Source organism: Lontra canadensis, unplaced genomic scaffold (assembly GCF_010015895.1).
Source record: "Lontra canadensis isolate GAN:19392208 unplaced genomic scaffold, GSC_riverotter_1.0 scaffold88, whole genome shotgun sequence".
Taxonomy (NCBI): domain Eukaryota; kingdom Metazoa; phylum Chordata; class Mammalia; order Carnivora; family Mustelidae; genus Lontra; species Lontra canadensis.
The window spans coordinates 8,040,464-8,058,036 of NW_022631082.1; the positions used below are offsets into that span (position 1 = coordinate 8,040,464).

Below are 17,573 nucleotides of genomic sequence, written 5' to 3' on the forward strand. Positions count from 1 at the left end.
ATTGGGAGCTTCAGCCCAGAAGACTAGTGGTGAGTCTGCCCAGCCAACCCTACTGGTGACACAAGCTGGGGAGTGCATGCTGGAGCCTGGGTTCTTCCACCAACAAGGGTGGAAAGGGAAGTATATTCTTCAAGTGAGGTTCTGGTCTTCAGGTGATTAAAAAAACCCCACTTCCAACTCCCCAAATGTTTAGAGTTTTCTGTTTTTCCTCTTTCAATGGCAGCCATCCCTCTTCTTCCTTCACCTCCTCTCCTCTGCTCCTAGACACACAGTTGGTAGCTGGCTCCCTCCATTTCTTGAGCGTTCTGACTGTCTTTGTCCCCACAGCCTCTGCCTCCCCAGATGGTGCCCTCCAAAATCCACATGTGTCAATGTCACTGCCTGTAGCTGTTCCCCAGGATTCAGTTCTTTGTTTGGGGACATCTTTGCCAGCTTGTTGGACACTTGTGATGGTACAGGGGTTTGGGGTGGTGGAGGGGCATGGAGATGGTGGAGGGAGGTGATGGGGAGAAGATGTCTTCTCTATGGCTCAGTTTGCTTGTCTGTAGATTGGGGATAATCACTGTACCTACCCTACATTGTTGGAATGAGATTTAAAATTTTTGTGTGTAGGGGCGCCTGGGTGGCTCAGGGGGTTAAGGCCTCTGCCTTCAGCTCAGGTCATGATCTCAGGGTCCTGGGATTGAGCCCCACATCCGGCTCTCTGCTCGTCAAGGAGCCTGCTTCCTCCTCTCTCTCTCTGCCTACTTGTGATCTTTATCTGTCAAATAAATAAATAAAATCTTAATTTTTTTTTTGTGTGTGTAAAGAATAAGTAAAGAGTAGTATAGAGCAGATCATCAAAAACAAGCTATTATCACGGTCACTTCCATTATTACTATGATTAGTCTCATAGCATAAGGAAAGGGGAGAGTAGTGGAAGCAACAGGAGGGAAAAAACACCCAGGCCCTTGAATCTCAGCCCCTCCTCTTAGCTTGAGCTCACCCAGAATATTTATTCTTAATACATTTGAAAAGATAGGAAAAAAATACCCTAAAATTTCCCAGTAGTCTGTGTAGTGGACTTATGACTGATTTTCTTTGTTTTCTTTTTTTTTTAAATTTTTAATATTTTATTTTTTTTGGTTTTCTTTTTTTTCCCATATTTTATTTGTCTTCTAAGTATCCGTGTGTCATTTGATATTTAGGGGAGGGGGAAAATAAATCTTATTAAGAAAAAAGGCAGTGTCGTGACTCTCATCCTGCCCCTCCAAGCTTGAGAGGTGTCCCAAATGGATCCCCGTGCATTTGTGTGTGTGTCTTATGGAGACTTGTGGCTGGGTGAACATGGTGAGGAGACATGGTTGGTATGACTGGATCTCAGTTCCTTTCTGGGACCACACATGTCAGGCTGAGAATTTCTCATCATCATGTCTTCCCCTCCCGCACACCTCATTCCCACCTGTCCCCCACTCCACTCCACCCCACCTAATGGCCTTGAAGACAAGTGTCCAGTCACTGCCACCATCTTAGAAAAGAGGAGGGCAGTCCTACTGTCCATATGGGAGTGAACATGAATGCATCCAGTGTGCATCTTCTCACATCTTGTCATGTTCTGGTGCTCACACCCACATCCTGAGCCTATGGTCTTAGAAGGTATGTCCATGAGTTTGAGGGGTGGACTAGTTGCCTGCCCTGAACCAGAATGAAGCCAAGAGTCCTTTCAGGCTCTAAAAGTCTTTGGTTCCCTGTTGAGAATGTACAGGAGAAAACATTCTTTCCCTGCCTTTTGATACATTCTTGTCTTGCTTGTTCTTATTAAACTGTTATTTTCAACCAGTGATGTGTAGCCCTTGCTATGTAGGTCCCTGAGCTGTTCAAAGGGGACCTGACTCATGGAACTCTTTCCTTTCTTGTTTAGAGAACAGGGAGAGAAACACCCCCACTCACTCAACTGTGAGAACCTGCATTTTGTGTTCTCATTTCATATCTGTGATGACTTAGATAAGAGAAACTTCCTCCAGAGTTGGAGGCAGCAAGACTCTTCCAGAGACATCCTGGGCATCTTTTTTTTTCTTTTCTAAGATTTTATTTATTTATTTGAGAGAGAGAGAGAGAGAGAAAGCACATGGGGGAGGGGCAGAGGAGGAGGTAGAAACAGACGTCCCATTGAGCAGGAAACCCAATGTGTAGCTTGACTCCAGGACCCTGGGATCATGACCTGAGCCAAAGGCAGACTCTTTTTTTTTCTTCTTTTATTTATTTATTTATTTTAAATAATTTTTTGAATTTATTTTCAGCATAACAGTTTTCATTGTTTTTGTACCACATCCAGTGCTCCATGCAATCCGTGCCCTCTCTAATACCCACCACCTGGTTCCTCCAACCTCCCACCCCCCACCTCTTCAAACCCTTCAGATTGTTTTTCAGAGTCCATAGTCTCTCATTGTTCACCTCCCCTTCCAATTTCCCCCAACTCCCTTCTCCTAACTCCCCATGTCCTCCATGCTATTTATTATGCTCCACAAATAAGTGAAACCATAGATAATTGATTCTCTCTGCTTGACTTATTTCACTCAGCATAATCTCTTCCACTCCCGTCCATGTTGCTACAAAAGTTGGGTATTCCTCCTTTCTGATGGAGGCATAATACTCCATAGTGTATATGGACCACATCTTCCTTATCCATTCGTCCGTTGAAGGGCATCTTGGTTCTTTCCACAGTTTGGCAACCGTGGCCATTGCTGCTATAAACATTGGGGGTACAGATGGCCCTTCTTTTCACTACATCTGTATCCAAGGCAGACTCTTAACTGAGGCACCCAGGCTCCCCATGAGGCATTTTGAAAATGCTTGACACTGGAGCTGGAGGAGTACTCGATGAGGACTCAGGGGTGTACTTGGACCTCTGAGAGTAATGGGAGGTGGAGGCTTTCAGTAGGCAGGGACCTGACCACCTGGTTTTACCCTCAGGTGTGAAAGAGTGTTACTCTGGACAGACTCTAGCCCTGACTCCCTTCACTGACTCAGGGGTTTTCAGTGCCACTGTCACCCTGACTAGAGCCCACCCTCAGGTCCCCAATAGTGCAAGCAGAGACTCAATGCCTCTGTCTATCCCCACGAAACCTGAGGAAGAAGGTGCTGACCCCTTCCAGCCCCCATGATGGCAGAGCAGAGTGAATCTCGGTGTCCTCACACCCAGCCAGAGAGCAGAGGTGAGCAGAATAGTGAGCAGGTGCTCGGAGCACCTGGCTTCAGTTCATACAGCAAACTGTGAGCTGAGTTCTGTCCAGTCTCTATGGCAGAGTGGGGCTGGAAGCCAGGGTCTCTGCCCTATGGGAACTCACAATATGTTGAGGTGACCCTTTGCCCTGTTGTGTTCCAGATGTCAACGAGGGTAGATCACCGTCAGCAGTGTCCTGTGGAAAATTTGCAGATTGCCAGAACACAGAGGGGAGCTACTACTGCACATGCATTCCAGGATATGAACTTGCTTCTGGGGCAAGAATGTTCAGGAATGAGAGTGAGAACATGTGTGAAGGTAAGAATTCCCTTGTGTCTTCCATCTCCTCCTCCATGAGGTTTGGGATCACTCAGCACACTTTCTCCAGTCATCAGAGAACATCCTGGAATCTTGTCCCCTTCTAAATCTTAAGGCTCAGAACCTTATGCAGAGGGTCACTTATGCAATTTTGGAATATACTCCTTGCCCATCTGGCATCTTATTTTCATAAAGCAAATGAAAGAGATGGCATCAACATACTTCACAAGCTGAGAGGATGTGTCTTCCAACACATCATCCATCTTCTTCACCATCATCAATAACTGCCATGAAGAGTCCTGTCTCCACTGGGAGACCTCTTAGGCCCCTGGGTCCAGAAATATGGGAGGAGGGAGATTTAAGGGTGGGCCCAACTTCCCCAGCTGGCTCTCCCCTGGCCAACAACCCCACCTGGAGAAGACATGTCCTGGCATCTTGACTTGGGTTTTTGTCTGCTCTGCCTCCATGTATTTCCCCATGCAAGTCTCTGCCCAACTCTCCCTAATAATTTTTATTCACCAACCTGTGGGAAATCAGATGGCTACGATCTGATAGATTGTTCTTCTGGGGGGCAGGAAGGCTGATATGGACCACCCCACCACCACTTGGAGATTCAGGTGAATGGAAGAGGATCCCATCTGAACAAAATGGCAAGAGAGGGCATAATTGGGGACCATTGCCCCAAGCTTGATTCTCTTCCAAGGGGGTCAACCCAGGTCCCATGTCAACTCAGACCACTTGGGGACAGATTATGGAGGCTGAGCCCGTTTGGCAGGGCCCATAGCCTGTGTCCTTTGTTGGGATATGGGGCCAAGAACACAGAAACCCCTGCCTCCCCTCACCATTATCACCTGTCCCACATTCCAGCCACTTGGCCCTTGCCAACCTATACCCTGCTCAGATGTGGATTCTTGCCACTTCCTGCCAGTCCAAGCATGCCTTCATGGGAATCAGAAAAAGTTACGTTCATCACCCCAAGGCCACTTGGCTGAACATCAGCCCCCACTGTCCTCCTCAGCTTGGTGCCCACTGTCTGGGTGGCCCAGGACTGGTTAGAATAATTTTCATTCTCTCTTCTTCTATAGATGGGTTTCTCCTTTAGGAGCCTGGCTCAGGTGTGGGTCTTGGTGCATCTCCATGGAGCTGGAGTCTCAGATATAGTGTGGATGAGAGAACACTGTCCTGCAAGGGTCCCCGGGATTCCAAGGGCAATGCAGGCAGCAAGCAGTTGCCCTGGAAATTAGGATAAAATCCATCACTGGGAGCCAAGATGTTCCTGCTTGGGGATCACAGTATTCCCTTGCACTTGGATCCCAGGAAGGCCCACCCTGGACTTGTCCAAGTCCTCAGGCTATAACACAAGTGGCCATGATGTCCCTGTTCTACCATCCAGCTTCCCAGAGAGTCTGAGGGAACAAGAGCTGGCAGATGGAGAGGACTTGGACCACTTCTGACAACATCTGGACAACAGAATATCGGGTTTGGGCCATGCCAGGCTATGATATGGCTTGGTGTTCTATGCCGGGAGGCAAAGTGGTCCTTCCTATGGGGAGACACAAGCATAACCTCTGCGCCAAGTGATGAGTTCATGGAGAACTTGCCATAGATTTGAATTTAGGTCTTTCCGTAAGACTAAGGAACATGGCCCCTGGGATTCCCATGTGAAATGTTATATTTTAACCCCATTTTTGAAAGGGGTAAAATTTGATCTTTCAAACTAAAAAAATTTAGTGTTAGAAGTGCTTTATATAACAGAAATCAGTGGCTTTCTTATACACTAAAAATGAAAATACAGAAAGGGAAATTAGAGAATCAATTCCATTTGCGATGGCACCAAGAACCATAAGATACCTGGGAATAAACCTAATCAAAGAGGTAAAGGATCTGTGCTCGAGGAACTACAGAACACTCATGAAAGAAATTGAAGAAGACACAAAAAGATGGAAGACCATTCCATGCTCTTGGATTGGAAGAACAAATATTGTTAAAATGTCTCTACTGCCTGGAGCAATCTATACTTTTAATGCCATTCCAATCAAAATTCCGCTGGTATTTTTTAAAGAGCTGGAGCAAATAATCCAAAAATTTGTATGGAATCAGAAGAGACCCCGAATCACTAAGGAAATGTTGAAAAACAAAAATAAAACTGGCGGCATCACGTTACCTGATTTTAAGCTTTACTACAAAGCTGTGATCACCAAGACAGCATGGTACTGGCATAAAAACAGACACATAGACCAGTGGAACAGAGTAGAGAGCCCAGATATGGACCCTCAACTCTATGGTCAGTTAATCTTCGACAAAATAGGAAAAAATATACAGTGGAAAAAAGACAGCCCCTTTAATAAATGGTGCTGGGAAAACTGAACAGCTATATGTAGAAGAATGAAACTCGACCATTCTCTTACAACGTACACAAAGATAAACTCAAAATGGATAAAAGACCTCAACGTGAGACAGGAATCCATCAGAATCCTAGAGGAGAACATAGGAAGTAACCTCTTCGATATCAGCCACAGCAACTTCTTTCAAGATATGTCTCCAAAGGCAAAGGAAACAAAAGCGAAGATGAACTTCTGGGACTTCATCAAGATCAAAAGCTTCTGCACAGCAAAGGAAACAGTCAAAAAAACAAAGAGGCAACCCACGGAATGGGGGGAGATATTTGCAAATGACAGTAGAGACAAAAGGTTGATATCCAGGATCTATAAAGAACTCCTCAAACTCAACACACACAAAACAGATAATCATATCAAAAAATGGGCAGAAGATAAGAACAGACACTTCTCCAATGAAGACATACAAATGGCTATCAGACACATGAAAAAATGTTCATCATCACTAGCCATCAGGGAGATTCAAATTAAAACCACATTGAGATACCACTTTACACCAGTTAGAATAGCCAGAATTAGCAAGACAGGAAACAACATGTGTTGGAGAGGATGTGGAGAAAGGGGAACCCTCTTCCACTGTTGGTGGGAATGCAAGTTGGTGCAGCCACTTTGGAGAACAGTGTGGAGATTCCTCAAGAAATTAAAAATAGAGCTTCCCTATGACCCTGCCATTGCACTACTGGGTATTTACCCCAAAGATACAGATTTGGTGAAAAGAAGGGCCATCTGTACCCCAATGTATACAGCAACAATGGCCACGGTCGCCAAACTGTGGAAAGAACCAAGATGCCCTTCAACGGACGAATGGATAAGGAAGATGTGGTCCATATACACTATGGAGTATTATGCCTCCATCAGAAAGGATGAATACCCAACTTTTGTAGCAATATGGATGGGACTGGAAGAGATTATGCTGAGTGAAATAAGTCAAGCAGAGAGAGTCAATTAATGGTTTCACTTATTTGTGGAGCATAACAAATAGCATGGAGGACAAGGGGAGATGGAGAGGAGAGGGGAGTTGAGGGAAATTGGAAGGGGAGGTGAACCATGAGCTATGGACTCTGAAAAACAATCTGAGGGTTTTGAAGGGGCGGGGGGTGGGAGGTTGGGGGAGCCAGGTGGTGAGTATTAGGGAGGGCACGTATTGCATGGAGCACTGGGTGTGGTGCAAAAACAATGAATACTGTAATGCTGAAAAGAAATAAAAAAAATTAATTAAAAAAAAGAAGTGCTTTATATAACTGTGAGGAGGGATCTGGGTTATTTAGACCTATACAGAACATCTGGGCCATCATGCTTGCCCATAGGACGCATCCATGTGAATTAGAAAAGGCACCCACTGGGGAGGAGAAAACAGAGGCTTCCAGATGCTTCTATCCCAGGAAACAGCTGCAGGCACCCATCACCCTCTCCTTCCCTGCAGATGTGGACGAATGTCAGTAGCAACCCCGAATCTGTAAAAAGCTTGGCATCTGCATCAACACCCAGGGCAGTTACACCTGTGAGTGTCTGGCCGGCTTGCAGCTCAACCCGGGCAACCTGAATTTGTGCACAGGTAGAGGCCCTGGAAGATGCTGTAATGCTGCACTGGAGCTGGGGAGGGGCCGAGGCAGATCTGGCATCCCCAGGGGGAGGGAGAAGATCCTCAGGTTCCCAAAACACCAGGAGGTTTGCTCCGCCCAAGGAGTCACCTCTCAGCAAGGTCCCATCACAGAGCAGGGAGACCACAGGGCCTTCTAAGCCTGGGTTCTCTTGTGGAGCCCCCAGCCTCTTTGTACACCCCCCACACTTGCCCTCCTCATCTGTCCCATTCCAGCAGGAAGTGTCACTTCTAGCTCTGAGAAGCAGAACCTGAGTCCCAATATGAGGAGGAAATGAGTAAGAGCCTTGATTGGGAAGTTCAGCTCCCATGACTCAGTTTCCCTCTTTGCCTTAGTTTTGCCTGAAAAACGGGGAGAGTGTCCCTGCTGAGCTCATCTTGAAGGAAGCTGCCAAAGGAGCTTTGGCAGTGGTGGCAGCACTTTCAGGAATGGTGCGTGCTCATTGCAGGCAGTGAGGAGATGGAACCAGCTGGGCAGGGCAGGGCTGACCCTCTGGGATTGACAGGAGTGAAGCTGGGGACTGCAGTGGTGCCATTACCCCACTCGCTGAGTCAACACAGTAGCAGCTCAGTGTCACAGCCTCCCTGGGTAGAGGTGCTTTGCAGCCTCCACCATCCTCCTGGCCTCAACACCCAGTCCATCCCTTACCGTATGTGAGGGGACTCAGCTTTGTCTGGAATGACTCACACACATGGTTCTACCTTGTCCACCTTGAAGGGACATCTGAGATTATGAAGTTTTAATAAGGGAGTTGGGGGAAATTGGAAGGGGAGGTGAACAATGAGAGACTATGGACTCTGAAAAACAATCTGAAGGGTTTGAAGAGGTGGGGGAGTGGGAAGTTGGGGGAACTAGGTGGTGGGTATTAGAGAGGGCACGGATTGCATGGAGCACTGGGTGTGGTACAAAAACAATGAATACTGTTATGCTGAAAATAAATAAAAAAAATAAAAAAAAATAAAAATGCTATCATAAAGTTGTATCTTGACAGGCTAGGTGACTGGTACATGGCGTGTGTGTGTGTGTGTGTGTGTGTGTGTGTCCTTGGTGTGAAGTACTAAGGAATCTGAGAGAAGGGCAGGATGGGTACAGTGAATGGAGGGGACACTGACCCTCTGGCTTTGTCCTTAGATGTGAATGAATGCACATCAGGGCAGAACCCATGCCACAGCTCCACCAGCTCAACAACATTGGGGGCTATGCGTGCCACTGCCGCCCTGGCTGGAAGCCTGTTCCTGGGTCCCCAAATGGCCCAAACAAGGTACAGAGGTACAGAGTGAAGGTACAGAGCTCAGACGCCACACCCTGGAAACCCACACTCAGAACATCAGATCCCATATTCAGTGGCACCCACACAAACCAAGCAGAATGAATCCTGGGTGCCCTGCTGTGCCAGGTGTTAATTCTTTTGAGGCTGGATGGGAAACAATGGAGGGGAGTTCCAGGGAAGGAGCGGGGGTGCCAAGGAGCAGGTACTTGGAGACCCCAGACAGCAGCTAATTAGTACCTGGGACAAAGGTATTTCCATATTCACAACCTGCACATTCTCATAGGGCTAAGTGTCCAGCCTCCCCACACTTCCCATGACCCTTGTATCATCAGGATGTGGGGTCAGTAGGTGTTATGACCTCCAGTCAAGGGGGATACTAACACAGGGAAAAGGGGCAGGGCATGGAGAGAAAGGGGTCTTGACTCCCATCTTTGTGTTCCCAGATGTGGATGAGTGCAGCTCCACGCAGCCTACGATGTGCCACAAGTCCACCGTCTGCATTAACACTGCATTAACACTGGCTCTTACAAGTGCTGCTGACCCCAGGGCTGGGCACCCAGACCTGGATTCCAGAATAAACATCTGAACACCACCTGTGAAGGTACCTGGTCTGACCTGACCCAAGACCCTGCCCCTGACACACACGGACACTCTCATGCCTAATGAACTGCTGCTCTATCCCTTGCAGAGATGTCCTTCCCCACCTGGACCCAACCCCCTGGCATCAAGAGCCAGGTGAGTGGCCCCAGCAGGGACAGGAGGTAGGAATCACGCAGCGTGCATGATCCACCTCAAGCTCCTCCACCCACACTTTAGCCTCTCTGACCGGTCTCATCTCTATCCTAGAGACTCTCTTGTTTCTTTGAAAGAGTCCAAGATCTGGGGAGAGACTTCAAGCCAGCCTTGGCTCAGGACACCATCTAGGTAAAGGCACATCCCAGGAGAGGCAACCTGGAGGCATCCCATAGAGGCCTGGGAGGAAGCAGCCCCAGCACAAGGGCTTCCTATTTGAGGCTCCATCTCTTCCAGGGTGGGTAGGAAGAGCAGACACACAGGTATTTGTACTTACTGTAGACACACCCTACACCCAGAAATGACTTTTCTTCTTACTGTTTCTGGACATTGGGCTAATGTCACTCTTGGCATTTGTGAATAGTGTGTGAATAGGCTTCTGTGTGGGTGAATTCCAGGGGCAAAGACCCAGGGAATGTGATCGAGTACCACCTTCATCTACCAATGAGTCTCCAGGGTCTGTTGTCTGGGGCGGAGTGGGAAGGGTCTTCATGCTCACTAGCTCTGTGTCCCCATTCCCCCAGGACCTCATACAGAAGGTGGATGAGCTGCTCCAGACCCCTGAAGACCTGGAGGCTCTGCCCCGCTCAGAGCAGCACTGTGTGGCCACGAACCTGCTTGGTGGCCTGGGGGATGTCCTGAGAAGGCTGAGCCAGGCTCTGCCCAGTGGAACATTGACCTTCAATGCATCTGCAGGCACAGGTAAGTACTGGGGTCTGCCCCAGGCTCTGTTCTGTCTGTTTCTGCCACCTTTGTCCCGAAGCCTCACTGGAATGTGTGACCATGCTTGTACCTCAGTGTTATAAACCTGTGTCTGTATTGTCATAAATCAATTAAGAGTTTAAAAATAAATGAATAAAACTCTAAATCATGCACTTTTAAAATAAATTATCAGCAGATGATATAATTATAATGAAGAATTTAAGATAACAAAATAGAAACATCTTCAAAAGGTGACAATTTGTTAAATTTTGAAAAATATAAATTTAGTATTATTTGATAGTTAAGTGTGATTTTTTTTTTTTGTTGAGTTAAAATTCACATAACTAAAACTCACCATTTTAAACAAACTATGGACTCTGAAAAACAATCTGAGGGTTTTGAAGGGGTGGGGGGTGGGAGGTTGGGGGAACCAGGTGGTGGGTATTGGAGAGGGCATGGATTGCATAGAGCGCTGGGTGTGATGCAAAAACAATGAATACTGTTACGCTGAAAATAAAAAAAAAATTCTTGACACTTAGTACACTCACAAAGTTGTACAACCATCACCTTCATTTCTAAAATATTTTCATCACCCCAAAAGTAAATAGTATACCCACTCTGTACCCACTAGTCCCTTCTCATCTCTCTCCCAGACCCTGGCAGTCACCAGTCTGTTTTTTGTGTTTGTGGATTTCCCTATCCTGAACATTTCATAGCAATAGAATCACGCAATAGGTGATCTTATAGTCTGGTTTCTTTCACACAGCATCATGTTTTCAAGGGGAATCCCTGTTGTAGCCTGTGGCAGTAATTCTTTCCTTTTTAGGGTCGAATAATATTCCATTATTGTGGCTACAGCACCTTTTGTGTATCCATTCAGTTTTTGACTATTTTGAATAGTGTTTCTATAATATTGGTGGACAAGTTTTTGTTCGAATAACAGTTCTCAGCTCTTTGCATACCCACATAGGAGTGGAATTTCTGAATGATGAGGTGACTCTCTGTTCAACTTTTTGAGGAATGACCAAACTCTTTCTCCAAAATGGAGGCATCATTTTACATCCCCACAAGCAATACACAAGGGTTCCCATATCCACATTCTCAACAATACCTGGTATTTACATTTTGTTTCCTTATTCTCCTTCTAGTGTATGTCAGGTGATATCTCATTATGCTTTTGATTTGCATTTCCCAAATGACTAATGATATTTAACATCTTGTCATGTGATTCTTAAATATTCGTGTATATGTATATATTTTTAAAGAAACATCTATTCAAGCCCTTTGCCTATTTTTTTAAAATAATTTTTTATTTTTTAAATTTCTTTTCAGTGTACCAGAATTCATTGTTTATGCACCACACCCAGTGCTCCATGCAATATGTGCCCTCCATAATACCCACACCAGGCTCACCCAATTTTTAAAATTCATTGTTTGGCTTTTGGTTGTTGAGCTGTAAGAGTTCTTTAGGTATTCTCTAGTAGACTGTGTGAGACATGGGATTTGCTAAGTTTTTCTCACATTCCATACATCGTCTTAGCACTTTCTCCATGGTCTTTTCACTCTAATGAACAGATGCTTCTGTTTTGATAAAATCAGTTTTCTCTACTTTTTCTTTTGTTGAGTGTACATTTGGTGTCTTCTTTAAGAATCCATTGCCAAATCCAAGGCCATGAAGATTACACCTGTGTTTCCTCCTAATTGTTCTAGTTTTAGCTCATAAATGTAGGGCTTTAACCAATTTTGAGTTAATGTTTGTTTGTAGCGTGAGTTGCAGTTCCTTCTACTGCAAGTGGAGATCTAAACATGCAAACACCATTTGCTAAAGAGATTTTTCTTTTTCCAATGAAGGGTCTTGGCATCCCTTGTAGGCAATCAATTGGTCACAGATGCATGAGTTCACTTCTGGACTTTCAATTTTATTTTATTTGTCTGTATGTCAGTGGTTATGTCAGTACCCTACTGTTCTGATTACCATTGGTTAATAGTCAGTTTTGAAATCAGGAGATGTAAGTACTCCAATTTTGTTTTTCGTTTTCAAGAGTGTTTTGGGTATTTGGGCTTTTTAAAATGCCCTGTGAATTTTAGGATGGATTTTTTCATTTCTAAAAAAAATGTTGGAATATTGATAGGGATTGCAATAAATCTGTATACCTCTTTGGGAAATATTACCATCTTAATAAAATTAAGCCTTTTAAACCATGAATGTAGAATGTTTTCCCAGTTACTCAGGGCCCTTAATTTATTCCAACATGTTTTTCTCTTTAGTTTTCTGTTACAAGTCTTGAACTTCCTCAAGTAAATTTATTCGTAATACTTTGTTGAAGATTTTTTTACATCTATGTTCATAAGAAATATTGGTCTATAGTTTTCTCCTAATAACTTTGTCTGTTTTTTTCTTTAAATTAAGGTGATGGTGGATTCATAAGATTATTTAGGTAGTCTTCTTTCATTTTCTATTTTTGGAAATTTTACACAGGATTGTTATTAATTCTTACTTAAAAGATTGGCAGAATTCACAAATAAAGACATCTGGCTTAGGCTTTTCATTTTGGGGGATTTTTTTCTGAGTCATTATCTTTGCCTGCGATAAGTCTGTTCAGCTTTATTTATTCTCAGTTACTTTTGTAGTATGTGTGTCTCCTGGAACTTGTCACTTTCATTTAGGTTATTCAATTTGTTTGTATAGAATTGCTTATACTATTTTCTTAAAATTCTTTGTAAATTCAGTGGTGTGTGTGTGTGTGTGTGTGTGTGTGTGTGTGTGTGTTTGTTTGTAAAGACATATAAAAAGTAATGGTATATACCAACTACTACAGACAGAATTACTAACCTGACTCCCTTCTGTAATTCCTAGAACTTACACTCTTGTCCCTGGAGGTGTGGGAACAAGGAGATAGGAGTGTCACTTTGAGACAGAATCAGGCAAAGATGCTGCTGAACTGGGATGTCGTGCACAAATCTGGTGACTCAGGTAATAGCTGAGATGGGAGGAAGGTCAAAAGATGCCCAAGGATGTGACAAACAGGGAACTGAAGATTAAAGAGGTGTGGATAATGGAGCCACAGAGTCCATCGGAGGAGGAAGGGCCCCTGTTGGCACCCCAAGGTATCGACATTTGCCTTGTCCTGCAGGTCCTTCTATGGTGGGTCTTGTCTCCACTCCGGGGATGGGCAGGTTGCTGGCTGAGGCTCCCGTGGTCCTGAAGTCTGAGAAACAGGCAGTTCTGCATGGGGCACACAAGGGCGTGTTGCCAGAAGTCTCCTCTGTCCTGCTTTCAGATGTCATCTCTGCCTTTATAAGCAAAAAGGACACGAGAACCTCAGCTGCCCCATCACCTTCATCTTCTACCATGTGAGTGCTGGTGGCTTGGAGCTGTGGGTATGGAAGGAGCCTGGGTCCTGGGCACAGACTTATTGCCTAGCTCAGCCTTGATTGAAGTTCTGGGGGCTGTTTCATGGGTGCATCATTCCCCTGGGAAAGCACTTTGCAAGCCAGCTTTGGATAAACATTTCTGAGCACTAGAACCACCAGTTCCTACCTACACTCTGTTCCTACAGTCAGTGACCCCTGGGCCAACACAAAAGGTGTTCTGCATCTTCTGGGAGCACAGTCAGGATGGCTGTGGTCATTGGTCCACCAGAGGCTGCAGGATGGTGACCACTGGAGAAACCAGCACCACCTGCCAGTGCACCCATCTCAGCAGCTTTGCCGTTCTCATGGCCTACTACGATGCACAGGTGAGAGCCCGGAGAGGGGCTGCATTCCATGCCTATTGCTCTGTAACATATTTCCCTACATGTAGGGGCTTTAAAAAGTAGAAATTTATATCTTGTGGTTTCTTCAGGGCAGAAGTTGGGCAGGGTATAGCTGAGTTGTGTGCTCAGGGTCTTCAAGCCTGAAATCAGCCAGACCTGCATTCTCCTCTGAGGCTCAGGGTTCTCCTGGGAGCTTCCTGGTTGCTGGGAGGATTCAGTTCCTTGCAGTTATAAAACTGGGGTTTCACATTTATTTATTTAAATTTTTTCAATTTTAATTAAATTAGCCAAAATACAGTACATCATTAGTATTTGGTGTACTGTTCAATGATACATTAGTTGTGTATAACAGCCAGTGCTCATCACATCACATGCCCTCCTTAATGCCCATCACCCACTTACCCTAACCCCCCACCCACCTCCCTTCCAACAGCCTTCAGTTTGTTTCCCAAAGTCAACGGTCTCTCATGGTTTGTCTTTATAGCTAGCTGTAGCAGGGGACCATGCTCAGCTCCTAGGGACTAATGCATTCCTCTTGCAGATCCTCACACAGTGTTTCAGCATTTCTATCCAGACACCAGCAGAAGGAGCTCCCGCACTGTAAAGGCTCTCAAGCTTTAAATCTTTTTCTTCAGGAAGAGCCCAGAGCTTTTGAGGGTTCACTGACCTGACCAGACCCACCCAGGATAAAACCCCTCTCTTAGTAAACTGGACCTGGATTCCATCTGCAAAATCCTTTCACAGAACCACAAATTGGCCTTTATCTGAAAACCTGGAAGAAGGTGTATGTATACCTTCTCTCACTGCCAAGTTAGAGTTCTGCTTACCACAGAGGACAGGAGTGCTCAGGGGTTATAGAATGTGAGATTTGGTGGTGGCAGAGGTCAGAGGGACAGGAAAGCCAGTGAGTACAGGTAGATTAGGAACCATGTTTTCCTGCTTCCCTGGCCGAGTGAGCTGGTTACTGCCTCTGAATCATCAAAACCAAAATTTCACACAGGTGACCTGTAATGTAAAACAAACTCTTGTGAGTTCTGGGATTTGTCTTGAGTAAGGACACTTTTATTCCTTGATTCTTGCAGGATCTGAATTAATTAGGTCAGAATGCTATAGAATTATAACATTCTGAACCTGGATAACATAACAAATTAACTTGCTTCCTCCATTCTTGATGTTGCTATGTCAAGTAACTAACTAACTAACTAACTAACTAACTAAATTAGATAGATAGATAGATGATGGATAGATGGATGATAAATAGATAGATGATAGATAGATAGATAGATAGATAGATAGATAGTCATTATGCAAGAACAGGAAAATGTGACTGTGAGGTCCTCTTTGCTTGTCTTTGCTCGGTCCCAGGAGGAGTAGACTGGGCTGGCTGTGATCACCTATGTGGGGCTGGGCCTCTCTCTGCTGTGCATTCTCCTGGCAGCCCTCACCTTCCTGCTGTGCAAAGTCATCCAGAACACCAGCATCTCGATCCACCTGCAGCTCTCAATCTGCCTCTTCCTGGTCAACCTGCTCTTCCTCACCACCATCGATGGGACTGAGATTAAGGTACTGACACTGTCACAGAGGAGCCCCTGCCCTGCCCAAGGGTGCTCAGTTCATGGAACCATGTTGCAATGATACCTTAATAAAATGGCTTTGGGTCCTGGGGAGGAGGTTAAATGGCTAAGTAGTCTATTTCACATTGGCACAACTAGACGAGAAACTTTCCCTCTACAATTCCTTTATAACTCCTTTATACATATGAGAGTTCTCCCAAGTGGAAAGATATGGGAAGGGTCCTGGGGCCACCCTCCTCCCTGACAATCCCTCCTCGTGACACCTTTCTTCTGCCCTAGGTGCTCTGTGCCATCATCGCGGGTGCCCTACACTATCTCTACCTGGCCTCCTTCTCCTGGATGCTGCTGGAAGGTCTGCAACTCCTCCTCACTGCACGCAACCTGACAGTGGTCAACTACTCCAGTGTGAGCAGGTTCATGAAGTGGCTCATGTTCCCTGTGGGCTATGGAGTCCCGGCTATAATTGTGGCCATTTCTGCAGCATCCAGGTCTCAACTTTATGGAACACCCACCCGGTAAATGCAAATTCCCTACATGATCATGGCCACCACTAGAACCAGAGTAGTATGTATATATGTATGTATTACATATATATATATATATGTATGTGTATATATATATATACATATATATATATAATTTTTTAAAATTAATTTTATTTTTTTTAAACATATAATATATTTTTATCCCCAGGGGTAAGGTCTGTGAATCTCCAGGTTTACACATTTCACAGCACTCACCATAGCACATACCCTCCACAATGTCCATAACACCATCCTCCCTCTCCCAAACCCCCTCCCCCCATCAACCCTCAGTTTGTTTTGTGAGATTAAGAGTCACTTATGGTTTGTCTCCCTCCCAATCCCATCTTGTTTAATTTATATTTATTTTTTATTATGTTATTTTTTCCCTTGGAAAACCATTAAATTTAGTTATTATTCGAGGTTTGTTTAAGGATTTAAAATGTTTTTTATTCTTTTAAAATTTCTTTTCAGTGTTCTAGAATTCATTGTTTATTTTATTATGTTATGTTAGTCACCATACAGTACTTCATTAGTTTTGATGTAGTATTCCATGATTCATTATTTGCGTATAACACCCAGTGCTCATTGCAGTACATGCCCTCCTTAATACCCATCACCAGGCTAACCTATCCACCTACCCCTCTCCACTCTGAAACTCTCAGTTTGTTTCCCAGAGTCTGTAGTCTCTCATGGCTCAACTCCTCCTTCTTTTTTACACTTTTCCTTTCCTTCCTCTAATGTCCTCCATGTTATTCCTTATGCTTCACAAGTCAAGTGAAACCATATGATAATTGACTCTCTGCTTGACTTATTTCACTCAGTATAATCTCCTCCAGTCCCATCCATGTTGATACAAAAGTTGGGTATTCATCCTTTCTGATGGTTGAGTAATATGTCATTGTGTATATGGACCACATCTTTTTTAAAAAATTCCTTTCAATGTTCCAGAATTCATTATTTATGCACCATACACAGTGCTCCATGCAATACGTGCCCTCCATAATACCCACCACCAGGCTCACCCAAACTCCCACCCCTCTCCACCCAAAACCCTCAGTTTATTTCTCAGAGTCCACAGTCTCTCATGGTTTGTCTCCCCCTCCAATTTCCCCCAACTCACTTCTCCTCTTTATCTCCCCATGTCCTCCATGTTATTCCTTATGCTCCACAAATAAGCAAAACCATACACATCTTCTTTATCCATTCATCTGCTGAAGGGTTTCTCAGCTCCTTCCACAGTTTGGCGATTGTGACCATTGCTGCTATGAACATTGTACAGATGCCCCTTCTTTTCACTACATCTGTATCTTCAGGGTAAATACCTAGTAGTGCAATTGCTTGGTCATAGGGTAGCTCTATTTTTTTATTAATCATTTTTTAAATTTATTTTCAGCATAACAGTATTCATTGTTTTTGTAGGGTAGCTCTATTTTTAA

General features: G+C 44.6%; 1 pseudogene; it reads left to right on the forward strand.

The window, feature by feature from the left end:
- Window positions 1-39: 39 nt before the first annotated feature.
- On the forward strand, window positions 40-16,149 carry LOC116882853 (annotated as a pseudogene).
- Window positions 16,150-17,573: the final 1,424 nt, after the last annotated feature.